Raw genomic sequence first — 26987 nt, 5'->3', positions numbered from 1 at the left:
GAGGAAGGAGATTGCTTGAGGGAAATGTGGTTTTAAATATCAATCTTGGTTGGTTGAGTTGTTTTAAATGGGCCGACTGTGCCATAAATTAACCGAAAGAGGAACAGATAGACCCAAGTGTCCTTTAGCTCCAACAAGCAAGAAAAGACAAAAACTTAAAGGCAACATGGGCTGCGCTATCTTATTTGGTGTTGATTTTTGGTAGTATCGGACGTGCTCTAGCCATAAAAATTGGTGGAGAGGCTAAGGCACATGAGATCCCAAAGACCCAGAAATCATTTGGAGAAATTCCACTTGGATGAAGAGATATTAAAATAATTAATATTTTTAATGAAACCCTAAGTCTAAACTTAGGAGAATTAAAATATTAATGTGTGTTGATATAATATGGGTGAGAAAGTTCTAAATAACAAGGATCAAGCTAGATATAATCTTAACTGTTGATTAGGGACTTAATCTCGTCCATTGAATGATTAACAAGAAAAGTATAAGAGGGGGCTTGAGGGTTAGTTGGAGACACACCAAGAGAGATCAAGAATTTGATTTTTTGGGGCTGGGTTTGCTGAGGAAATCGAGTTAGAGATCCGTTGCAGTGAGGGGCAATTCAGCAAGGGATTTCAATCCAAGGCTGAAGAATACATATTAGAGAGGCAACAAAGTGCCGGAAGAGGCAGTGCAGAGCATAGGAGGGCTCATGCAAAGGCTAAGGAGGCCAGCGCAGAGGACGCAGAGGCTAATGCATAAAGTCGCAGAGGCTAACACAGACAACGCAGAGGGCTGTAGAGGTTCTGTGGGGTAGATTGAGAGCAGATCAGCTGGGAGAGGGTGACGTAGTTCCAGAGGAGTGCGTGGAGCAACTTTCGCTGTCCAACACTTGGAACAGTTAAAGTCACTGTGGTGTTGTTCATCCGGTTACTGATTTGCTGGAATATCTGTCTTCGGAGAGAGGTATTGCTGCCAAGGATATTCTCTAAAGGGTGAGCCACTTCTGGCACCCTAGGTGTATTCAGAAATCTGCTTACTAATAAAACCCTCATATATGTTGCACCAGTTTTCCCGCATTGGGTTTTTCCGGGGACGATTGTCCAAAAATAACGACATCCCTTGTGTGATTGTCTCAGTTTATTTCAGTGCATGATCTGTATATTTGTGAAGGTTGCAATTGTGGTTACTTCGATGTTTATGTTATTAAATAACTTGTTAATGTAAAGAACAAGTAGGAGATAGTAAACCAGATATTGCAGTAGGGTTTCTGATGTGTTAGATTCAAATTTTTTCACATGGTATCAGAGCGATTGCAAATCATAGGAGACTGAAGGCACCAGTTGGAAAATTTGAGGGTTTGCAGTAGAGAAGCAACTGTTCTGAGAGACAACGCTGTTCCAGAGCTGAAGAGGCAAGAGGAGGAGTGATGCAGTGCAAAGAGGGTGATACAGAGGCTCATGTAGAGCCTGCGTCAACATTCTGAGCCAGGGGAAGGGCCAGTGCAAAGGCAAAGAGGGGCAGGACAGGCTCACGCAGAGCCACGTCATCTTTCTCAGCTAGGGAGGATTTGCGCAATTGGCCGGGAGGAGCAGATTCAGCCCAAGCCGTGAGTGCGCAGAGCCTGAAGGGCTTAGATTTTTCAGTTGCCGGGGCTAAGGGAGCTGTGCAGATTGTGATTTGAGGAGCTGGTGGGACGTTGTTTTTGTCTGTGCGGAACTGTGTCTAAGGAGACAGAACTAAGGTAGAGGGAAGCACTACCTCGATAGATTTCTAGCCAAGAAATCTAGATCTGAGTTGCAGCGGCAAAGGGGGATTGGAGAGGAGTGATTCAACAGTTGGTCAGAGGATTTCGAGGGGGAAGTCGAGACTAAGAGGGAGTCTAGAAGAGGAGCAAAGATGACGGTAAACGGATTGAGGGATCAAGATAGGTTGGACGGGGCTTCCAATTTTGTCATCTGGAAGGCCAGGATCCTGGCAATCCTGGATAAACATCGCATCAAAGGTCTATGCCTTGAAAACAGTAGCTGTCCCAGTTGACCTTGATGCAAATGAGAAGCATGAGGAGGCCATGGCGAAGGCGAACTACATGATTCAAGACGGGGTAAAGGATCATGTAATGCAACTTATTGCTCAGAAGTCAACAACAAGGGAGATGTGGGAGACCCTGACCACCTTATACCAGGGCTCTTCCATGCAGCGGAAGATGTTATTGGAAAATCAACTGAGGTCATATCAGATGCAGAAAGGTGAAGAGATAGATCACTTCCTTCTCAGGTTGTAAGGAATTTGCGACCAACTTACTTCCGTGGGGTCTACATCGGATCTAAAGTTTACGGTTAAGACTGCTCTGAATGCAGTCTCCGAGGATTGGGACATGTTTTTCCAAAGCATTTTGGGCAAAGCGACTCTCTCCAGTTGGGAAGAGATGTGGGCAGCTCTTCGACAGGAAGAGATCAAGGGGTTGACTAAGGTGGGGAGTAGCGGTAAGGGAGTTCGAGTCAAGAAAGAGGAGGAGGATGCGACTCTAGCATCTGCGGGACAACAGGGGGTTCAGAAGAGGAAGAAGAAGGACATACCAAGGTCAAGTGCTTCAACTGTGGGGAGCTGGGACATTATGCATCTCAATGCCCTAGGAAGAAAGGTAAAGGAGAAGCTTCTGACTCAAAGGCAGCTCCAACAAAGGCGGAGAAGGATGTCGAGACTGATGATGATTGTGCCATGAGTGCTCATGCACCTCTAGAGAAGAGGAGGGGAGACATCGAGTTATGGTCAGGAGGACTACATGCAGGGGTAGGACCCTTGAGGACTACATGCAGGGGTAGGATCCTTGAGGTGCCCAAACTCTTGGATCACATCTGGCTATGAGAGCCCTTAACGACAGTAGCATGATAACAGGTGTCAGGTGGAGCAAGGTGTGATGGAGCGGAAAGGCAGTGCTAGAGTGCAGAAGTCCGTAGCAATGCAGTGGAAGTTGCAGCAGTGTGAGAGGCACAGAAGAGGTTGCAGCAATGCAGTGGAAACAGAGGGATTACAGGATAGTAACAAAGGTAGCTTTAGCATCACGAGGCTTCCAGGCCAACCAGGATGTCAGTGATTGGGTGAAGTCAATAACTTACTTCTTTTAAATGAAGTCTTTCGGTAGAAATCACATGAGAGAATTTTTTGGCTGACGCGTTTCGAACCAATAAGTGTGGTTCATCATCAGGACCAGATGAAGAGGTAGACCATGGCAAAGGCTTAAATAGAGAGCAATGTAGAGACATAATTTCAAGTAATGGCTATATTTGAACAATAATGTCTAAATTATAATATTAATTTATTAATATATTAAAAACAAATATTATTAAGTAACGACTATATTAAACGACTAGTTTTTGAAAAAAATATTTAAATAATGATATCATTTCATTAATTTATTAAAAATATTAATAGGTAAAGGCTATATTAGATGGCTAGTTTTTGAAAAATAATATTTAAATTAATATATTAAAACCAAATATTACTAGTTCTTGAAAAATAATATTTTAATGATATTAGTTTATTAATTTATTAAAATATTAATATGTAACAGCGATATTAAACGGCTAGTTTTTGAAAAAATATTTAAATAATGATATTATTTCATTAATTTATTAAAAATATTAATAGGTAACGGCTATATCAAACGGCTATATCAAGGATAATGCACTTGGCCCTCGCCATCGCCTCTTCGTATTTGTCATTATCATTTGGGTCGTCTAGGATAGCTATCGTCTTCAAGACAAAGTTCTTGACACGATTCTTGTCAAGTAGTGATAAGGTTCTGGCCTTCCAGACTGCGAAGTTCGATGCTCCGTCCAGTCTATCCTGGTCTCTTACCCTGTGTAGTGCCATGATGCTCCTCTACTTCCCTCTTGGAAGTTCTCTGTTTGACTCCTTTGAGTCTCTACTTTTTGTCTGGAAGTTCTCTTCTGGACTCCCTCTAAGTCTTGATTTCCCTCCTGGAAATCCTTTTGCCGCTTGTTGAGATGCCCCCTACTCTGATCGTCTTGTGCAGCTACACTGCTAATCTAGGTTCCTCGGCTAGAAACCCTCAGTAACAACTCCTCTGGCCTTGCTTTGTCAGGTATTGTTCTGACTACAGTACCTCACCAGCTCCACTATGCAATATTTCTGCAGCCTTCTAGACTCCAACAACTGCCTCTCTGTGAGCTGCGTTAGCCCCTCTTTGCCTCACACTGGCTCTGCGTCACCCCAGATGGGTCTGCGTCAGCCCTGGGATGCCCTGCGTTAGCCTTCTGGGCCTCTGCGTCAGCAACGCTGGCTTCTCTGAGGCTCTTCGCAGCTCCCGGCTTCTTTTGGCTGGCTCTGCGTCACACTTCTTGGCTTTTGCACTGCTAGAAACAACTTTTGTCACCTTGGGACCGTTGTTTTCTGCTGTTATTGCTCCGCTCGGCTGATGTCTTTTAGTCCTCCTGTGATCTGCAATCACGCTATGATACCATGTTGAAGTTTCTAAGTTTACTTAGTTTAGAAACCCTTCATGCACTTTTCTGATTTATTCCTACCTACTTGTTATTTTTCTTTAACAAGGTATTTATAAAGTAAATACTGAAAATAAACACTAGTGCATGCTCAACATATTACAGACCAACAACCAAAAGAAACCAGAACAAACACACCACATGACACCATTATTTTTGGACCAATGTCCACGGAAAAACCTAATGCGGGAAAACCGGTGCAACTTTTTGAGGGTTTTCTTATTAAGCAATATCAGAGTACAATCTGGGTGCCGAAATTGGCCTACCCAACAGAGAATCTCCTTAGCAGCTATACCTCACAGTTTGAGAGAAATCTCCTCGCTGAAACCCCGGAAAATCCTTCCGGTAGCTCCTCAACACAAAACTGCTCTGCAACCCCAACGTCTGCCCAATCTGGACTGCGTCAGTCCCTCTTAGTCTCATGTTGGCCCTGCGTCAGCCTTTCTTGGCTTGCGTCAGCCCCAGGAGGCCCTGCGTCAGCTTTCTGGGCCTCTGCGTCAGACACGCTGGCCTCTTTGGTGCTCTGCGCAGCACTTGGCTGTCTTTGCATGGCCCTGCCTGAGCTCTTGTTGGCTGTGCGTCACTCTCCTTGGCTGTTGCGCTGCTCTCCTGGCACAATCTCTGCCTTCTCTGTTTCTCTGTACTCAATGCCCCTTAGCAGCTCTTTCGATCACTGATTCTATCTCTCTTAGCAAACCCCGCTCTAGAGAATAGAATGACTGATCACTTTGGTGTGTTCTCCAAGTGACCCTCAAGCCTCCTCTTATACTTTTCCTGTTGACATATCAACAGCCGAGATTAAGTCCCTAATCAATGGCTAAGATGAGATCTGGCTTGATCCATGTCTTTTGGACCCTTCTAACACAGATTCATATTAATACACATTAATATTTTATTTTCCCTAAGTTTAGACTTAGGGACTCCATTAAAAATATTAATTATTTTAATATCTCCCGATATGTTTAGAATCTACCCAAACCCTTTCTGGGTATTGGAGATCTCATGTGCCCCAACCTTTCCACCAAATTCTGTGGCTAGAGCACATCCGATGCTACCCCAAATCAACACTTCTCGGTAACTGAGTTGTAGTGCAATAGGTAGCAGTGGTAGTGCTATGGGCAACATGATGCAACGTGTTGAGAGGGAGATGCAGTACCGATGTAGCAGTGGTAGTGTCATGGGCAGCAATACAGGAAGCATAAGTGCAGGGGATGTGAGGCAGCAGGCCAAGCATCAACACAGGTATCGATGCGGAAGATCGATGTGATGCTTCTATGGTGAGGCATTACTAGAGCACATTCTTCGCTAAGAGGGAGTGTTGATTTTTGGTAGCATCAGATGTGCTCTAGCCATAAAAATTGGTGGAGAGACTAAGGCACATGAGATCTCCAATACCCAGAAATCGTTTGGAGAAATTCCACCCTGATGAAGAGATATTAAAATAATTAATTTTTTTAATGAGACCCTAAGTCTAAACTTGGGAAAATTAAAATATTAATGTGTATTAATATAATATGGGTGAGAAAGTTCTAAATAATGAGGATCAAGCCAGATCTAATCTTAGTAGTTGATTAGGGACTTAATCTCGTCCGTTGAATTGTCAACAAGAAAAGTATAAGAGGAGGCTTGAGGGTCAATTGGAGACACACCAAAAGAAATCAAGAATTCGATTTTCTGGGTCTGGGTTTGCTAAGGAAATTGAGCTAGAGATCGGTTGCAGTGAGGGGCAGTTTAGCAAGGGATTTCGATCCCAGGCTGAAGAATACATATCCAAGAGGCAACAAAGCGCTGGAAGAGGCAACATAGAGCCTAGGAGGGCTGACGTAGAGGCTAAGGAGGCCAACACAGAAGACACAGAAGCCGTAGAGGCAGATGCAGAGGCTGACACAAAAAGCCGTAGAGGCTGATGCAGACAACGCAAAGGGCTGTAGAGGCTGATGCTGGGCTGAAGAGGCTGCACTGAAGAGGTTCTGCGAGGTAGACTAAGAGCAGATCAGCCATGAGAGGGTGGCGCAGTTCTAGAGGAGTGCGTGGAGCAGCTTTCGCTGTCCAGCACATGGAACAATCAGAGTCACTGTGTGGTTGTTCATTCGGTTGTTGATTTGCCGAAATATCTGTCTTTGGAGAGAGGTACTACTGCCAAGGATATTCTCTGAAGGGTGAGCCACTTCTGGCACCCTAGTTGTATTCAGAAATCTGCTTAATAATAAAACCCTCACATATGCTGCACCGGTTTTCTTGCATTGGGTTTTTCCGTGGACGATTGTCCAAAAATAACAGTGTCCCTTGTGTGATTGTCTCAGTTTATTTCAGTGCATGATCTGTATATTTATGAAGGCTGCAATTGTGTTTATTTCGATGTTTATGTTATTAAATAACTTGTTAATGTAAAGAACAAGTAGGAGATAGTAAACCAAATATTACAGTAGGGGTTTCTGATGTGTTAGATTCAGAAATTTTCACATGGTATTAGAGCGATTGTAGATCATAGGAGATTGAAAGCACCAACAGGAAAATCTGAGAGTTTGCAGCAGAGAAGCAACTGTCCCGAGAGACAATGCTATTCGGAGGTGAAGAGGCAAGAGGAGGAGTGATGCAGAGGATCACACACAGCCTGTGTCAGCATTCTGAGCCAGGAGAAGGGCCATCGCAAAGGCAGAGAGGGGAAAAACAAACTCACGTAGAGCCATGTCATCTTTCTCAGCCAGGAAGGATTGACGCAGTTTGCCGTGAGGAGCAGATTCAGCCCAAGCCATGAGTGTGCAGAGCTTGAAGGGCTCAGATTCTTCAATTTCTGGGGCTAAGGGAGCTGTGGAGATTGTGATTTGAGGAGCTGATGGGATGCTATTTCTGTCTGTGCAGAACAATGTCTAAGGTGATGAAACCAAGGTAGAGGGAAGCACTACCTCGATAGATTTCTAGCCAGGAAATCTAGATCCGAGTTGCAGCGGTAAAGGAGGATTGGAGGAGGGATTCGATAGTTGGCCGGAGGATTTCTAGGAGGGAATTCGAGACTCAAAGGGAGTCTAGAAGAGGAGCAGAGATGGTAGTAAACGGATTGAGGGATCATGACAGATTGGACGGGGCTTCCAATTTTGTCATCTGGAAGGCCAGGATCTTGGCAATCCTGGATAAACATCGCATCAAGGATTATGCCTTGAAAATAGTAGCTGTCCCAGCTGACCTTGATGCAAATGAGAAGTATGAGGAGGCCATGGCGAAGGCAAAATGCATGATTCTAGATGGGGTCAAGGATCATGTAATTCCACATATTGCTGAGAAGTCAACAACAAGGGAGATGTGGGAGACCTTGACCACCTTATACTAGGTCTCTTCCGTGCAACGAAAGATGTTATTGGAAAATTAGCTGAGGTCATATCAGATGCAGAAAGGAGAGGAGATAGATCACTTCCTTCTTAGGTTGCAAGGAATTCGCAACCAACTTACTTCCGTGGGGTCTACACTGGATCCAGAGTTTATGGTCAAGACTGCTCTGAATGCAGCCTCCGAGAATTGGGATACGTTTGTCCAAAGCATTTTGGGCAGAGCGACTCTCTCCAGTTGGGAGGAGATGTGGGCAGCTCTTCGACAGGAAGAGATCAAGAGGTTGACTAAGGCGGGGAGTAGCAGTAAGGTAGTTCGAGTCGAAAGAGGAGGAGGAGGATGCAGATCTAACATCTGCAGGACAACAGGGGATTCAGAAGAGGAAGAAGAAGGACATATCCAAAGTCAAGTGCTTCAACTATGGGGAGCTGGGACATTATGCATCTCAGTGACCCCAGAAGAAAGGCAAAGGAGAAGCTTTCAACTCAAAGGCAACTCCAACAAAGGCGGAGAAGGATGTCGAGACTCATGACGATTGTGCCATGAGTGCTCATGCACGTTGAGAGAAGAGGTGGGGAGACATCGAGTTGTAGTCAGGAGGACTATATGCAAGGGTAGAATCCTTGAGGTGCCCAAACTCTTGGATCACATCCAGCTACGGGAGCCCTTAACGATAGTAGCATGATGACAGGTGTCGGGTGGAGCAAGGGGTGATGGAGCGGTAAGGCAGTGCTAGAGTGCAGAAATCCGTAGTAGCGCAATGGAGGTTGCAACCATGTGAGAGGCACCGAAGAGGTTGCAGCAGCGCAATAGCAACAGAGGGAGCACAAGATAGCAGCAAAGGTAGCTTCAACATCACGAGGCTTTCAGATTGAGAAGGATGTCAGTGATTGGGTGAAGTCAGTTACTTACTTCTCGGTAACTGAGATGCAGTGCAACAGTTAGCAGTGGCAGTGCTATGGGTAGCATGATGCAACATGTTGAGAGGGAGCTGCAATACATATGTAGCAGTGGCAGTGTCATGGGCAACAGTACAAGAAGCAACAATGCAGGGGATGTGAGGCAACAGGCCAAGCATTAGCACAGGTACCAATGCAGAAGATCAATGTGATGCTTCTATGGTGAGGCATTACTAGAGCACATTCCTCGCTAAGAGGGAGTGTTGGATTTTGGTAGCATCGGATATGCTCTAGCCATAAAAAATGGTGGAGAGGCTAAGGCACATGAGATCTCCAAGACCCATAAATCGTTTGGAGAAATTCCACCCGAATGAAGAGATATTAAATAATTAATATTTTTAATGAGACCCTAAGTCTAAACTTAGGAAAATGAAAATATTAATGTGTATTAATATAATATGGGTGAGAAAGTTCTAAGTAACGAGGATCAAGCCAGATCTAATCTTATCCGTTGATTAGGGACTTAATCTCGACTGTTGAATCATCAACAGGAAAAGTATAAGAGGAGGCTTGAGGGTCAGTTGGAGACACACCAAGAGAGGTCAGGAATTCGATTTTTTGGGGTTGGGTTTGCTGAGGAAATCGAGTTAGAGATCAGTTGCAGTGAGGGGTAGTTCAACAAGGGATTTCAATCAGAGAGGCAACAAAGTGTCGGAAGAGGCAGCTTAGAGCCTAGGACGGTTGACGCAGAGGCTAAGGAGGCCAGCACAGAGGACGCAGAGGCAGACGTAGAGGACGCAGAGGCTGATGCAGAGAGCGCAGAGGCTGACGCAAACAACGCAAAGGGCTGTAGAGGCTGACACTGGGTTGAAGAGGCTGCGCTGAAGAGCTTCTGTGGGGCAGACTAAGAGTAGATCAACCGGGAGAGGGTTATGCAGTTCCAGAGGAGTGCGTGGAGCAGCTTTCGTTGTCTAGCACAACGAACAGTCAAAGTCACTATGGGGTTGTTCATTTAGTTGCTGATTTGCTGAAATATCTATCTCCGGAGAGAGGTACTGCTGCCAAGGATATTCTCTAAAGGGTGAGCCACTTTTGGCACCCTAGTTGTATTCAAAAATCTGCTTGATAATAAAACCCTCATATGCTGCACCAGTTTTGCCGCATTGGGTTTTTCTGGGGACGATTGTCCAAAAATAACGGTGTCCCTTGTGTGATTGTCTCAGTTTATTTCAATGCATGATTTGTATATTTGTGAAGGCTGCAATTGTGTTTACTTCGATGTTTATGTTATTAAATAACTTGTTAATGTAAAGAACAAGTAGGAGATAGTAAACCATATATTGCAGTAGGGGTTTTTGATGTGTTAGATTAATAAATTTTCACATTTGGGTTGACTAGTGTGGAGTTAGAGAGGAGATGAACGGTTAGTCTGTTTGGAAAGTGGACATATATTCATGGATCTCTCTCTCTCTCATGCACACGATCGGCATATGTAGAGTGAACAAGCTCTCCGAGGGCGCGCAAAAGCAGTGAAAGAAAGCACACAAAATTTTGTAGTAAGAATAAGAAAAATTCCTCCAAGGGTGGAGGTGAGAACGCGGAGAAGGCAACGACACAAATTTGCTGTTGTTAAACTGTGGAAAGACTAAAAAGTAGCTGAATAATCCTCATAGATGCTTGCTGGGTGAAAGCATTATAGAGAGCAGTGGCTTCCCTGAAGGTTGAAGAACCACTAGAAGCTTGTCGGTTGATGAACTACTAGCTAGGAGAGTAGCATTGGGGAGGTGATGAACCACTGGGCGATGACAACACTTGTGCTTGCTTTTACTGATGAATTATCTTGTAAAACAACTTTTATGCTCTTATATTGGCTTATCCACTGATGAACCTGTTGATTTGTGTAGCTTGGTAGTTCCTCCCACAACGCTAGGGTACCAGGTTTGGGAGAAGTTGACCCACAAAGGGCTTTGTGGGCAAGTGTACCCAAGCAGTGTGTTTTGCAGCCAAAGTTGTGGGCACGGAACCAAGTGGAGAAACTGATATTTTAATCATGGATGCATGAGGGGCACCCTTGATGGGCTAAGGGGCACCGAGGGCATCATGATGTGGCGAAAGGAGAAATGAAATGGAATTAATTTCTAAAGTTAGTGGGGTTTTGGTGTTTGATTCAAGGCAACTTGATCAATAAGATATGACCCTTGGTGGAGGATCACACCACCTAAGAGTAGCATGGACTCCTCTCGAGAAAGGTTGGTGTACTGCCTTGTTCTTTACTCCATGAAAACATTTAATTCTTATTTATTTATGCAATGACCAATGAGCACAATTATTTGATAGTGAATTGGAGTCTCGGAAGCTACTACAACCCTGGTATGCCTAAAAAATTCACAACTTATTCCTTAGAGAAAGACAATGCTATTGATCTTACCTTGCCTAGGCTGATTTTGTTGCACTAATTCACACTTAGATAGATAACTTGACCCATTCTCCCAACTTGGTTGCTACAGGTATGAGCATTTCAATTCAATTCCTATGCTACGACCTAGAATCTTTTCTTGCTACCAAGGCTGTGTTTTCCTTCGTTCCTACTGAGACTCTGTTGTTGATTTAAGACTGAAGCTCAACCTTGATTCTAGGCCCTGATTTAACCAATCGATCTACAACTCCTTGTATGGGCTTTAGTCTTCTTCAAAATTACCTCAACCCCTGTAACAATTCACTCAACTCTTGATGCCACGACCCTGCCTTGTAATTCACTCATGTAAATGATGTATACAAAGTGAATGGAACCTCCAAAACTCTCCAATTTGGCCTCCCACAATAGGGTAAATCATCCAACAATTATGTTTGGTCCAAGTATACCTAAAGTTTCCAGTCGACCCAGGGTTTTTCAACTCTCAGTCGAACTTGTTCCAAAATTGACATGGATCTCTCTAGCAACAACTGCAATCAACTCTTCTAAAATTTTCTCTAGTTATAGGATGACACGACCCTAATCTTTGTGAACATGGCTAAAGATGAACATGAACTCTGCAAGTGAAGCAGGTAGTGGCTTGGGCTTTTATAGCAAGTCGGGAGTAAGAAGTTCGATCCTCGAACAATAATAATGCCACCCATTATGGAAAGTTTTCAAAAAATAAGAGGTACCATCCATAGAACCATTGATTCCTTGGGGCTTCAAGCTCCTCAAAATGCTAAAAGTATTTGAAGTTTTCAACCACGACCGTGACATCGAGAGGCGTAAAATATTGCGACACCTGTGATCACCTCGCTTTGCTTTACTCTTGGTCCCAAATGTTTCTTTTTGCAAATCGCTAAAGACCTGAATATAGAACTTCTCTTTCCCTTTGTTCATGTTAACCATGAAATTGATTTACTATATAGATGAAGAGTATGTTTGGAAAGAGAAAGAGCCCCACAAACAACCGTTAACATGAGCACACCACAATCGATTAATGCTGCACAATCCATAAAAACTCGAATAGATAGATTCGGAATATGAGGGATTGCCTCTCTCATATCTTGGCCGGAGAAGCAAATATTAATTAGTGTTGAATTCGAGGCGGAACCTAGACAAGGCCTTAACAAAAGCTGCGATTGGTGTTTGACCTTATCTTTGGTGTGATCCGTCTCCACACCTATTCAATTTGACCTAGGTGATTAAACTAGGGCTTTCGTCCTAGGATTTCAACTTGCATCAATGTTTCATGCTCTCTTGGCAAAGATGATAAGCCTTTCGTTGCTAAACCCATCAGGCTGGCAGGAAAACTAGTTTTGATACCATTGTAATATCCCCTTTTAGTGAATTTCAATGGAGTTTGGGGCACTGAAATATCCCTCTTAAGAATATTCCTATTTTATCCAACCTTCTATAAATATCAATTAAGGGATTTTGTCAAACAGTTAGGACAACAATTTTTCTTCATATGCAGAGAAAATAAGCAAATAAAACCATGGCACTTTGCATGGTGAAAGAAAACACAAAGCATAATACTTATCAAAAACTCAACCTTATTTTTATTAAATGGAATATGAGATTACATGTTAATGCTTTAGTTCTTGAACCTAGAACAAATCTATAAATAACCCTTGCTATACAACATGCTTGTTTGGACAATGAGCTGATGCTATGGCCTCCAAAGATGAATGCAACGCACACTGAAACTGACCTCATAAATACTACTTCTTCAAGCGTTATGCACATGTGAGAAATTTGATTGACCTCTCCTTGTAATCTCCACATTAAGCCTTGGTGAGTGGGTTTGATTTAATCACTCTTTGAGTGGCTAGGGTATATGGTCTTAATACCAAAGCCCCTTGACTAGATTAGCTAGGGTGGATCACTCTCCACCAAAACCAACCCTCTTTCATATGGGCTGTCATCCAGACAAGCTCCAAGGGTTCAACTCAATAAAAAGACAATAATCCAAATGCATGCCTAAGGAGTGAGCTCTCATGTCCTTTTCTAGTCATGGACTATCGGAATATCATGGGTCTTTTTCTTCTCTTATTAAAGTGACTTATAATATTCTTTTTCCTTATTCCCTTTTTACTTGACTAATTCCCTCGTATTTCATTATTATTTTTTTAATTTGTAGCCTATGGGAATGGATAGGCTACTGAGTTGGTCTTTGTTCCCAATGCTTGGGAGAAGGGACATTATAAGCTCTAAGGATAATTTTGGATTTTGCATCTTGTAATCATTTATGGGAGTTAATATAGACATGGTTTTCCTTCTAAAATGTCACACGCACACACATATGATGATTCCCCCAACTTTTCTATTTTGTGGTGGCCATATTTCTAGCCATTCCCATTTTTTAACCTTCAAGAATTTTCCACGTTTTGTTCAACTTAGCTTCCAAAAGGCTTGTTGGTTTAGGCCTAAATTTTGTTGGCGTTGTTACCCACCAAAAGTGGGTGACCCCTAGGAGAAACTTTTCTTCTATTCATCTCTTTTAGTCGACAGCTAGTAGCCCTTGAGAGCCACTATTAGTCGATGACGATGTGCCATTAACATCTCCACCGCCTGCATCAGTCATATGTCTCCTTGCACATTTGCCAAGAGCACATGTTGGAAGATGGGCTTCTGATCAAAAGGTACTTTATTCATTTTGCAATCGGGTGCTTATGCTTGTTTGTATTTGGGCATTTGACATGTATTATGGGGTGACTTGGAAGAAAGAAGGGTCTTGGCTGTGAACTTGTTACCTCACCTTAAATGGGGGGTTAATTTTCAATCCTAGTCTAGTGGGACCTCCCCCAATGGCCTAACGAGTATAGGAGGGACTCTACTTGGGAAGCCATGATTGAGATAACATAGCCCCATCTCTCCCTATTACATACTTGCAATTTCCATCTTACATTTCAAACCCCTATTCCACCTCCATTCTTCGGGTTAAACTAATCATTGGTTCATTGGGGACTTGGGCACCCACACATCCTCATACCTAGGTAGGGCATGGAAATGTACCTTGGGAGGTTGATGTAGCTAAAAGAAACAGAAATAGCATATGATGGCCACAAAAAAAACAAAAGAAAAATCTAAATGCAAAAGATGGCCGGGACTTACAAATCAACATGTAGGCAAAAGCCAAGCATGAGCCCCACCTCACTCATATGGCCATCACTTTGTTCCTGGGCCAATGTTGCCCTATCTCATAGAAGACAAGAAACCCTTGCATGTCCCAACCCTTGATAGGCGATGAATTGCCCCATCCCAAGGGGGTAATAACTGCTATACATCATACAAAGCAAGCTCTCATTCCTTGAGCTATGAGCACTAATACATAGAAGAATCAAGGAAAAGTAAAAGGCATTTAGAGGGGTGGAAAAACAAAGGCCAAGGTATCTCATGCATCCATGATTGCTCCCTCCTCACATCTATACACGCATGTTGAGGTATTCCATTATAGCTGGTCCCTTTGACCATGGCACTTGGCCATGAAGTCTTAACACGCCCTCGCCCTCTCTCCCTCCCCCCAATGAAGTCTTCATGCCCTCCCCCCCCCTCATTCCATCTTTATTCACATAGCACCTATCGATTGAAAGGTGGACCAAGGACATGTCACTTCCCCTTGGGGGTTGAGAACACCTAATAGGGTCATCTATTAACCACTCCTACATAGGGAGGTAACACCATTATGTGACTAAGGCCACAATTTTGGAAAGGAAGCCTTGTATGAAGTGTTAGTTTGCCCATTTCTTTCAATCTTGGTTCACTTAGATGCAATAATGATTAAATGTACCTAATGGTGAAAGTTGCAACACTAGATATTGTGTGTAATTGACAAGTGGTTCCATCTATAGGTTTGGGCAACTTAACTGGGTTCTAGATCCTCTAGAGGGACATATTGACACCCATAGGTGATGTGTTGAGAGCCATGGGACTCCGGACAATTGTAGAGCATAATTTTTATCCATGGGCACCTTCGGCACCTACAAAGCTCCTGCACTTTGCCCTATATCATTTATGGGGTGATGCACTTGGACCAACATGCCCCCAGCTGGGTTAGGAGTACTACAACATTAGGCAGTTGAACCAGGGCCCAAATGATGTTTGTCTCATACCTTGAGACATGGTGTTATCACATTTAAAGTTCTGAGGTCAGCTCAAATGGGGCACTAAGATCTAGCTTCTATCAAATTTTTATGCGCGCTGCCATTTAATTTGGTAGCACCAATTCTAACGATATAAAAGGAAGGTGTTGCCAAAATAAATGGCAGCGAATGGTTTGCACGTTGACAAGGGAGGCGCTGCCAAATCAGTAGACACCATGACACACATATCATTTGACAGGTGGCATTGCCAAAATAAAAGTCACGTTCTATCATGATTTCAATTGGTCAAATTAAATCTGCCAGTAAGGAGTATTGAAGACCAAAGTTGAAGTGGAGATCAAACATTCGTGAAGATGGCAATTAAATGCACTCGAATTGAAGGAGTTGATGTGTTAAAAGTTGGCTTTGTGAGAATGTCCACAGTTGAGAAGGATAGTAATGTAATGGCTCTCGATAGTATCATGTGTAAGGCATTTCTGTAAACTGTGGTTCTACCAAATCTGATTTATCAAAAATTAACGAAGATGGTTTACATAAGAATTCTTCTTTAAGCTCTAATATGTTTGATATTGATAAGGGAAATGCTAATTTTCTTCCTAGAGATAGCAACAACATTTTTGGTTTAGAAGAATCATTATTTGACATAAGTTCTAATGGAAGAATGTTAGTCACTACCATGGATCTCTGTTGCTACAGTTGACATGAGCAGGAAGAGTTTTTCCATGGTCACCAAGTATGAAGGATATTCTTTTTCCTACAATTAAAAAGACAGTGCAGGAGTTAGAAACATAGCATTTTCCAGGTAGGAATAATAGAAGCTAAAGCTGCCAGGTCAAAGAAAAGTAAGAGGAAAAAGTCCAGGCAAAACCCAACACTTCCCCTCATTGTATTTTTCATGAGGGTTTTTGTTTCAAATATTGATAGCACATCAAGTCAAATATCCTAGTGCTAAGTTTACCTGCAAGTATTACATATTTGTAATGAAATTCATGACAAAACTCTGTTTTTAAGACTTTTTTGTTGTTGTTGTAAAAGATAGTAACTTTGGGCACGATTTTCGAACAATTGGAAATGAATTTTTGAAAACCAAAAGAGTCTTTTGTTGGGAACGGGCTTATTTAAAAAAATCCTTGCAGTTTTTACACAACTATCACGATTTTGGAGATACAAAGGGATCATTGGACCCTATTTTTCAGAAATTCGCCAGATTTATTTTTTTCTATTTTTATAAAAACCCCTAATCAAGTTTCAGTTGGAGAGCCACCTCATCAAATCAACAATTGAAGATCAAATCGAACTTTCCACAGTTAAAGATCAACAATCAAATCAACATTCCAGATTTAAAGGGATTCAAGACCAACAACCTTCAATCATTCGATACATATTGGAACTATTTCCAGATTTATTTATTTTTTATGATTTTTGTTTCCAGAAAGATAGAAACAAATTAAGATGTATTTTGTTATTTAAGCTATCATTTGTAATAATCAAGGGTTCGGTCTTGAGGAAGAAAACTCCTAGGCATTGTTGTATATTACATTTTTCTTGAGATTAATTAAACTTCTTTGATTAGAAGTACCAGGACTTTGGCCTCAAAGACTCCTGTGATGATGCTTCCCAGTCCATGTTCTCTTATTGTGTATGTTTTTCCTTCTCAGTGAATTCATATTAATGTGTTGTCTTCTGATATTTGAATAAGATTCATCAGGATTCATCAATATCTTGATGCTCTGAATCATATCATTCAAATATTTTCACCACTGCCCTTTGAAGCTATTTTAGGATTTACCCTTGCGTGGTACTCTACTGTAGTGGATTATCTCTCTTTTCAACCTTCAACTTGATGTGATTTTATGTCTAAGAAAGCATTTTCTACCTTGCCTTTGATCAACCTTTGTTCAATTAACCAAACATCCAATAGTCCTTGGATAAAATCTCATCATCTAGACTCCATGCCCAATGGATTTTTTCTCCGTTCAACCACTCTTAAACCCTTATGCTACCAAAGATCTGGCAACGGATCTGAGCACACAACCAACTGTTGAACTGACATTGGACAACTGAGTTGTAGAGAGAGAGCCCTCTTTGGGTTGGAAGGGATAGCTTCCGATCTGAAAGATTGGTTGAATGTTACCTCACGGTTTTCCTTTCACAACTGGAAAAATTACAGAGTGATAACACTTGGAAGGCTAGTACCATCTAGAGTTTGTGAAATTTTTAATTTTGTTGCAGTTATTGGTTATTATTTTCCTATCTATTTAGATTATTTGTCTTTTGCAAAATACTTGTGGCAAATTATGAATAAAACACTACTGCAACTTCATAGAAAAATAATTAACCACAGGAACTAAGAAAATTATGCACACACATACAAATAACGGACACCAATATTTTTGGACAATTGTCCCTGAAAAAACCCAAAGGGAAAACTAGTTCTGCAGATGAGGGTTTTAATTATTAAATTCTTCAGCAAAAATATTACGATTGGTTGCCGTAAAATGGCAAACCTCCGACAAAATAATTCTGATCACTTCTGCAAGTCACCTTGATCTCGTGGAAGTAATTTACGTTCTAGATCAAATTCAACCTGCCTCTGAAGCTCGATTTGGCTCACATGTGTGGCTTGACAGATAAACTCTACTCTCTTGGCAACTCACACTAATTGAGAAAATTAACTTGATCTCCATTGGAAATCTCGATTTTTATTGGCAAATTGACCCTCTTGTACAAATTGATCTCTCCTGCAAATTCTCCTTGCTCCGAAATTTCTCCCTCTGAGCAATTCACGCTGCCTACTAGGGAAATTCGCACCCCCTACGTGGAGGAATTTGCACCACTAGAAAATCGGCCTCTCTGCAGAAAAATCGATCTCCAACTCTCCCTGGAGATCCCTGTTAAGAATCTCTTCGGTAATCTCTACTGAAATCCTTGTTGTTGATGTCTTGTGTTGCCTCTACGACCTTGCTACCACTGCAACTCTATGTCTTGATGCGTTCTCCAAATGACTCATTGATCTCCTCTTATAATCTCTTGTTGATGAATCAACGACCATGATCTAATCACAATCGATGGCTAAGATCATCTTGACCCCATCAAGTAAATTTTCTGGAAGTCTCTTGAAGAAAATCGATTTACCCCAATTAATACTAATTAATTAGGCTTAGTACCATAAGTTAGACTTAGGAAAATTTATTTATTGCTTAATTAAATCTAATCACAACCTTTTCTTGCGAAACCTTTTCTGGATATTGGAGATAATGTGTTCCCTAGCCTCATAGACACAATCTGAGACTAGAACACTTGTTCGAGCTACACCAACTAACACTCCCTCTTAGCGAGGAAGGTGTTCTACAAAACACCCAAATTTTCTCTAAAGAAGATGAACCTCGCCTTCCCCAAAGCCTTCGTCAAAATATCTACTACTTGCTCATCTGTAGGTATATACTATAGCTGGATAATCCCGCACCGTAGATAATCCCTAATGAAGTGGTATCTAATGTCTATATGCTTGGAATTGCCGTGAAGCACCGAATTCTTTGACAACTTGATCCAACTCTGATTGTCACAGTGTATCGCCGTCCTCTCTATCGTCTGACCAAACAAGGCTACTAGCAGCTTACAAAGCCATATGGCCTCGCATGTAGCCATGCTCACTGCTATGTACTTTGCCTTTGTAGAACTCAGTGCCATGCAAATGCCTCAGCACATGTTTTATCGCCGTCCAATGCACTCTCTTCGGCTCCACCATGAATTGACTAAGAGAGTTTATTGCATAGGATATGTCTGGCTCAGTGTTGACTAGATACATGAGAAAGCCTATCAATTGCTTGTACAAGGTGGGGTCCCCATCCTTCTCTCTAGATGCATTTATCTTCCTCCAATTGGTGATCATGGGAGTAAACATGGCTTTGCAATCCTCGATCCCGAATCTCCTTAGGATATCTATGTAGTATTTCCCTTGACAAAGGAAAATCTTGCCATTTGTTTACCAACCACAATGCCTAGAAAATAGTAAATGAGCCCCAAATCCTTCATCTCGAACTCAGCTGCAAGATCCCTCTTGCACTCCTCGATGAGCCCTAGTGAATCTACCAAGAACAAGTCATCCACATATAGGACAAGAATGAGTACATTATCCCCAACCACCAAGTAATAGAGGTTTGAATCTGCGTCACTCTTCACAAAGCCCATGCCCTACAAATATTTGTCGATTTGCTCATACCACACCTTGGGAGCTTGCTTGAGCTCGTATAAAGCTCTCTTCAACCTGCACACGTGGGTGTCTTTGTTGTGTACCATAAACCCCTCCGATTGTTCAATGTACACCTCCTCCAGTTCAACATTAAGGAACACTATCTTGACATCCATTTGATGGATTTGCCATTGCATCTGTGCTGCTAATGAGATCAAAACTCATATAGAAGTGTACCTGGCCACAGGAGCAATTGTCTCCTCATAATCTATTCCCTCCTTATGAGAGAACCCATTGGCCATGAACCTAGCTTTTTATTTCTCAATGTTGCCATATGCACAGTGCTTGATCTTATAGATCCAACGTGATCCAACCATTGCCCTCTCTGTCGGTCTTGTTACAACCTCCCATACATCATTCTGCATGATTGAGGAGTATTCCTCAACCATCGTATCTCGCCACACCTGCTCCTGTGCAACCTCTTGATAGCTGGAAGGCTTGTTATCTACTAATTCACTGACTAATGCCATGTAGCTCGTGTACCTCTTTGGTTGTCTTCGCTCTCTCCTGGCCGTCCTAGAAGTCCCTACAAACTCCTGAGCATCTTTAAGTGTCTACTAAACCTCCTGTTTCCTCTTATCAACAGCGGAGTTAGGAATATCCACCTCCATATCCTTCTGATGCATCTCCTTAATCTGCCGCTCCATGCTTTACAGAGCCTCAGGGGCACTCGCACTTGAACTCGTGCTTGTACTAGTCACTGTACTCGTGCTCTATTGCTGCCTTTGATTCTGCTGCTCAACTCTAAGGGCTTCTGTTGGCTGCTCACTTTGATCTTCTGCTGCTAGCAACTCTTTGGATCTTTTGTATGCCTTGACCTCCAAGAATTTGACATCCCGCTTGACTATAATCCTCCTGGCTTCTAGGATGAAGATCTTGTATGCCTTCAAGGTTTCGCTGTAACCAGCGAAGTAACCTCACTCTGTAGTTTGATCCAACTTCGAATTTTTCTCCCTTGGAATGTAGTAGTATGCTAGGCAACCAAATATCCTGAAATCATTGACATTTGGCTTCTTCCCGGTGAATGCCTCCTCGAGTGTCATCTTGCCAAGTGCTCTATGTGGGACCCCTGTTCTAAATATAAATAGTTGTACTGCATGCCTCTGGCCATAAATAATGTGGGAGATCTTGGTCATACATCATAGCTCTTGTTGCCTCCGAAATAGATCGGTTCTTCCTCAACAACCCCATTTTGCCGTGGGTTGTAAGGAATCGTCCACTCTCTTCTGATTTCTGCCTTGGTACATAATTCCTGGAATTCTTTGTTGGTGTACTCACCTCCATTGTCTGATCAAAGAGGCTAGATCTTTCTGCTTGTCGCATTCTCCACTAGAGCCTCAAACTCTTAAAAGCGACTGAAGACCTCATCCTTGGTCTTCAAGAAATAGATCCAGGTTTTCTTGGAGAAATCGTCGATAAAATTAGCAATGTACTCATACTCCCTGAGAGATTTCGTAGGCATCAATCCACATATATTTGAATGCACAATGTCTAATATCCCCTGCAATCTACTATCACATCTTGGAAAAGTTGCTTTCGCAAACTTCCCCAACTCACATCCTCTGCAAATATCGTCGCGCTCTGTGCTCACCTTTGGAACACTTAACTGTTTCATGAAGCAGTCTAAGTGCTCCATGATGCTGATTTGGGGTAGCATTGGATGTGCTCTAAGCCTAAAATTTTGCAAGGAGGCTTGGGCACATGCATTCCAAAGAACCCAGAAAGCGTTTTGGGAAATTCCACCCAAAAGTGATTTCATTAAATTAATTAATATTTTTAATGGGGTTCCTAAGTCTAAACTTAGGAAAATTAAAATATTAATGGGTATTAATCTAATCAGGGGTGAAACTTCTAGAACAAGTCACGGATCAAGCCAAAACAGTCTGAGCCTTTGATTAAGATTCAATCTAGGCCGTTGGTTGCCCAACAGAAAGATATAAGGAGGGGATTGAGGGTCATTTGGAAAACACACTAGCAGATACTTAGTTGCCCAAGAGAAATCGATTTTTTCACTGGTCGAAGTTCGGCAAGAGAAAATCGATTCAGAGGGAGAGTTGCAGGTGGAGGAGAGATAGTTCGGGTTCAACATCAGTCAGGGAGACAGGGACGAAGACATAGAGCAACAAAAGGGACAACGCTGGGCAGATTGATGCCGGGAGAGGCAGCGCTGGCTTGAGTGACGCAGGCCAGTCCAGAGGCCAGAGAAAGTGACGCTGGGCAAGCTAGAGAGACGTAGAGGGTGGAGGAACCTCTCTCTCGGGTCAGATACTTGTTTAGGAACGTCTGTAAATATTTCTTAGAAAGCCTTGTTCTATACTGTTGGGTGAAATTTTGTACATATTGATTTTTGTTGAAGAATAATAAAAACCTCATTTGCTGCACCGGTTTTCCCACATTGGGTTTTTCTGGGGACAATTGTCCAAAAATAACTGTCATTGTGTTTGTATATGTGCCAACATTTTACTTACATTTAATTTTCTGCAATGTTTTAATTGTGAAGGCTGCAGTAGAATATGTTTTGATATTTGCCATAAGAATGCAGTAGGTAACTTATTTCTGAAGTAAAAAGTAGAAGAATTCATATTAATCACTGCAGTAGGATTTCCATTTTAGAATTTTTCACATGGTATCAGAGCTACAAGGAAGCAGAGGAGAGAAGCTGGAAGATCGCTGAGAAAAGAAAGGAATTCGAAATTCCTGCAAGGGCAGAAATTCGAATCACCTAGAGGACTGCGCAGTTCAAACCAAAGAGATTGGATTTCATGGGAAAACTCTCTTTGAGTGAGCCGACAGAGAGGTAAGTCTTTTCCAGTCAAAATTTATCAGTGGTGGAAAGGATAACGTAGCAGAAGATTCGACAAGGAGGATTGTTTCAGGTGGGACGCAGTTTTTCCTACAATAGTTGCTATGATAGGTTAGTGTTAGAAATTGGCACAATATGGATACTCAAAATGTCTTAGATTTATCTACCAGATTAGATGAAGAATTCACATGCCTAGCTAATTTAGCATCAATGGGTGTTTGGTACATTGATAGCGGGGCTTCAACTCATATGACTGGAGTACGAGAACATTTCTTGAGCTATCAAGAAGAACATACAGACTTCCAAACAACTATGGGAAACAGAACGAAATGTACTCCAGTAGGGAGAGGCACCATAACTTTTCATACAGAAGCAGGGACCAACATCCGAGCCACCAATGTTCTGCATGTGCCAGGGTTAGGAATGAATTTAATTTCAGTGTCCCAATTACAAGACAAGGGATATGATGTATACTTCATCGGTAAGAAAGTATACGTTAAGCATCCAAACTGGAAGAAGAAAAAACAAATTGGGGTTCGAAGCAACAAGTTGTATAGGTTGCAGCTCGAATCGCCAATGGCATTGATAGGCAACAACTATAATGGTGAGAAGGAGTGAAATGAATTATGGCACAGGCGAATGGGGCACTTACACCATGGAGCATTGAGGATGCTCATAGAGACTGTTACAGGGGTACCCGTCCTAAGTAATGAACATGTTGACTTGTGCAGAGGACGTGTGCTAGGAAAGTACGCTAAAGCAACTTTTTCTAGAAGTAACAATAGAGCAAAGGATGTATTAGGATTAATACACTCAGATATCTACGGTCCTATGTCCACAAGGGCTCTTAGTGGTGGTAAATACTTCGTCACTTTTATCGATGATCACTCCAGAAAAACCTGGATCTATTTCTTAAAGACCAAGGATGAGGTCTTTGATCGTTTCCGAGAGTTTAAGGCTCTTGTTGAAAATATGACAGGGAAAAAGATAAAGGTATTGCATTCAGATAATGGTGGAGAATATACAGACAAGGATTTCATAGATTTCTGCACAAAGGAGGGCATCAAAAGAGAGTGGACAACTCCATATAATCTAGAGCAGAATGGAGTGGCAGAACGGAAGAATCGAACTATTGTTGGGGCAGCCAAGGCCATGTTGTATGATCAGACTTACCTAAGTATCTATGGTAGAAGCTTGCAACATGGCAATATATATCCAGAATAGAACTCCTCATAAAGCATTGGGGAAGAGAATGCCCGAAGGAGTATTCACAAGGAAGAAGCCGGAAGTCAGTCATCTTAGGATATTCGGAAGCGTGGCTTATTGCCACATTCCAGACGAGAAGCGCAGCAAATTGGATCAGACTGCAGAGAAGGGGTATCTCGTAGGATACAACGAGATCTCAAAGGCATATAGAATCTACATTCCAGGTAGCAAGAAGATTGTAGTAAGACGAGATGCAAAGTTCACGGAAGATAGAGCTTTCAGGAAATCTCATGAAAAGCTTGTAGAAGATCAGTTAGGAGATGTTCCGTAAGTCCAAGAGAAGCAGGGGCAACAAGAAGGACAAGCAAGAGAGCATACACCTGGGTCGAGTACAATGACCAGTACTAGTATTTCCTCAAAGGGAGGAAATGCAGATGCTTCTCAACAGATGTAACAACAAGATCAGGAGGAAGAATTGGTTGAGCCTTCCACCACTAGTGGTAGAATGAGTAGAGAAGTGCGAGAGACATTGAGGGACACAAAGGAGTTTGTTGGAGCTCCTAGAGTTGAGAAGAGGCAACATAGACAACTAGATAGATACCAAGCATTGGAAGCTCAGGTTGGAGAATCCTTTAGCTTTCAGGAAGCTGTTCAACACCAAGTATGGGTGGATGCTATGGTGGAAGAGATGTTTGGGAAGTAGCACCTAGACCAGAAAATAGATCAATTGTAGGATCACGATGGATCTACAAGATCAAGTATGTTGCAAACGGAAACATAGAGAAGTACAAGGCAAGGTTCATAGCAAAGGGGTATGCTCAGAAAGAAGGGATAGACTATGAAGAGACCTTCGTCCCAGTTGCTCTTTACACCTCTATCAGATCTGTTATATCCCTAGCAACTCAAATGGAATGGGAGATTCACTAGATGGACGTCAAGATAACATTCTTGAACGGAGTGATAGAAGAAGAGGTTTATATAGAATAGCCTGAAGGCTTCGAAACTCATGAGAAGTCTCATGTTTGCAGGTTAAAGAAAGCCTTGTATGAGCTCAAGCAAGCACCTAGAGCATGGTATGGTCGAATTGATAGTTACTTGCAACAGTTGGGATTTGTCAAGAGTGATGCTGATCCCAATCTCTACTAGTTACTGGTAGAGAATGAACCACTTATTCTGGTACTATATGTAGATGCCCTGTTCCTGACTGGATCATCTAGGCTCATCCAGGACTGTAAAAAGAATCTTGAAGTCGAATTCGACATGAAGGACTTGGGATTGATGCATTATTTTCTAGGGTTGGAAGTTTGGCAGAAGAATGGAGAGATCTTCCTTGGACGAGGAAGGTATGCTACAGATATTCTGAAGAGATTTAGAATGCAGGATTGCCGACCCATCGCTACTCCCATGATCACCAACTGAAAGAAAATAGATGCATCAAAGGATAAAGAAGTAGATCCCACCTTGTACAGATAGCTCATTGGGCCGCTTATGTATCTGGTCAACACTAGTACAAACATTTGTTTTGTTGTCAACACTCTTAGTTAGTTCATGGTGGAACCAAAAAGTGTGCATTGGGCAACAACAAGACACATACATAGGTATGTACGTGGAACAATAGGATATGGGTTGAAGTACTCTAGAGGGGAGGATATTAGCTTGAATGGGTTCACCGATGCAGATTGGGCAGGTAATTTAGTAGACCGAAAAAGTACCTCAGGGTACTGCTTCAGTGTTGGATCAGGGATGATATCTTGGTGTAGCAGGAAGCAGAAATCGGTAGCACTGAGTTCAGCAGAAGCAGAATATATGGCAGCCAGCACAACTACGTGCAAAGCCATATGGCTCAGAAAATTGCTTGTGAGCCTATTCAAGAAAAGGATGGAGGCGACCAAGGTTTACTGCGATAATCAGAGTTGCATCAAACTCTCTGAGAATCCAGTATTTCATGATCGGTCGAAACATATAGATATCCGTTGTCACTTTATCAGAGACTATGTTCAGCGTGGGGCAGTACAACTACAGTATGTTCCCACAGGAGAGCAGGTGGCCGATATACTCACAAAGGCTCTCAGAAGAGCTAAGTTTACTCAGTTCAGAGAGTAGTTGGGTATGGTTGAAAATCTGTTTCATAGCAGCAACAGGTTGCATTGCCGGGATGGTTGGCAGTAGTAGTGCCAACATAAGCACAAATGCAGCAATTCAGAAGGAGCTGTAGTACAGATGTAGCATTGGCAGTTGCAGTGTCAAAGGCAACAATACAGTAGCAGCAACAACACAGTAGTTGGTGGACAACATGTCAGACATCAACAACGCAAAGGACGATGCTTCAGAGTCAAAGTAGTATGTAGTAGCAGTGTATTGCTAGAGCACATTCCTCGCTAAGAGGGATTGTTGATGTGGGGTAGCATAAGATGTGCTCTAAGCCTCAAACTTTGCAAGGAGGCTTGGGCACATGCATTCCAAAGAACCCAAAAAGCGTTTTGGGAAATTCCACCCAGAAGTGATTTTATTAAATTAATTAATATTTTTAATTGGGTTCCTACGTCTAAACTTAGGAAAATTAAAATATTAATGGGTATTACTCTAATTAGGGGTGAAACTTCTAGAAAAAGCCATAGATCAAGCCAAAACAATATGAGCCTTTGATTAAGATTTAATCTAGGCCGTTGGTTGCCCAACAAAAATATATAAGAAGGGGTTTGAGGGTCATTTGGAAAATACACCAGGTAGATTCTTAGTTGCCCAAGAGAAATCGATTTTCTCACTGGTCGAAGTTCGGCAAGAGAAAATCAATTCAGAGGGAGAGTTGCAAGTGGAGGAGAGACAAAGAGGGTTCAACACCAGTCAGGGAGACAGGGACGAAGACATTATTGGCTAATCTATCTCATCCTAGACTCCATATTCCCAAGGGACTAGTTTAGTTGGTTGGTGATCATACTCTATTTTTTTATCCATATTTTCTCTCTCCTAATTCGGCCCTTTCAAAGCCAAACTTGGAAACTAGGGCTTGGTGCGAATCCCTAGGCAAGTAGAGTTTTAGTGGTTGGAGAGCCAAAACATCAGGGGGGTAGTATTTGCCACAAAATATATCCTTTTGGTGGGTATCCACTTCAATTTCATCCATGAACTTTCTTGTCCTACTTGTTTGCATAAGAGAGAAACCCTAGTTTTCCCTTGCCTCAAGTTAAGAGCTTTCTTGAAGGTTCCATGAGCGTTGGCATTGCTAATACACATTGTTGGAAACCTTTCTCTTAGCCTTGACCTTTGGAAACTCCAACACATCAAATTTATCAAATGCTAGGTCTTGTGCCTTCTTTCCTAGGTCTCATCATAGAAAGTGAATCATCTCCTTGTGGAGCCTTGAGCCTAAATTGTGCTTTTCTTGAAGAGATCGTAGTGAGGTAATCTTACATATTAACCTTAGAATATTTGTC

The 26987-nt window shown here is 42.2% G+C and overlaps 1 protein-coding gene across 4 annotated transcripts in view; it reads left to right on the top strand.

Annotated features, from left to right (window-relative positions):
• LOC149193118 (cation-chloride cotransporter 1-like) overlaps window positions 1–26987 on the top strand; it is a 291136-nt gene that overhangs the window by 10115 nt on the left and 254034 nt on the right. The gene's annotated exons all lie outside the window — the stretch shown is intronic.

This window comes from Pinus tabuliformis, chromosome 2_2, assembly GCF_031772625.1.
Source record: "Pinus tabuliformis cultivar Carrire ecotype Pingquan chromosome 2_2, CPIR1, whole genome shotgun sequence".
NCBI lineage: Eukaryota > Viridiplantae > Streptophyta > Pinopsida > Pinales > Pinaceae > Pinus > Pinus tabuliformis.
This window is presented reverse-complemented; position numbering and strand designations above follow the sequence as displayed.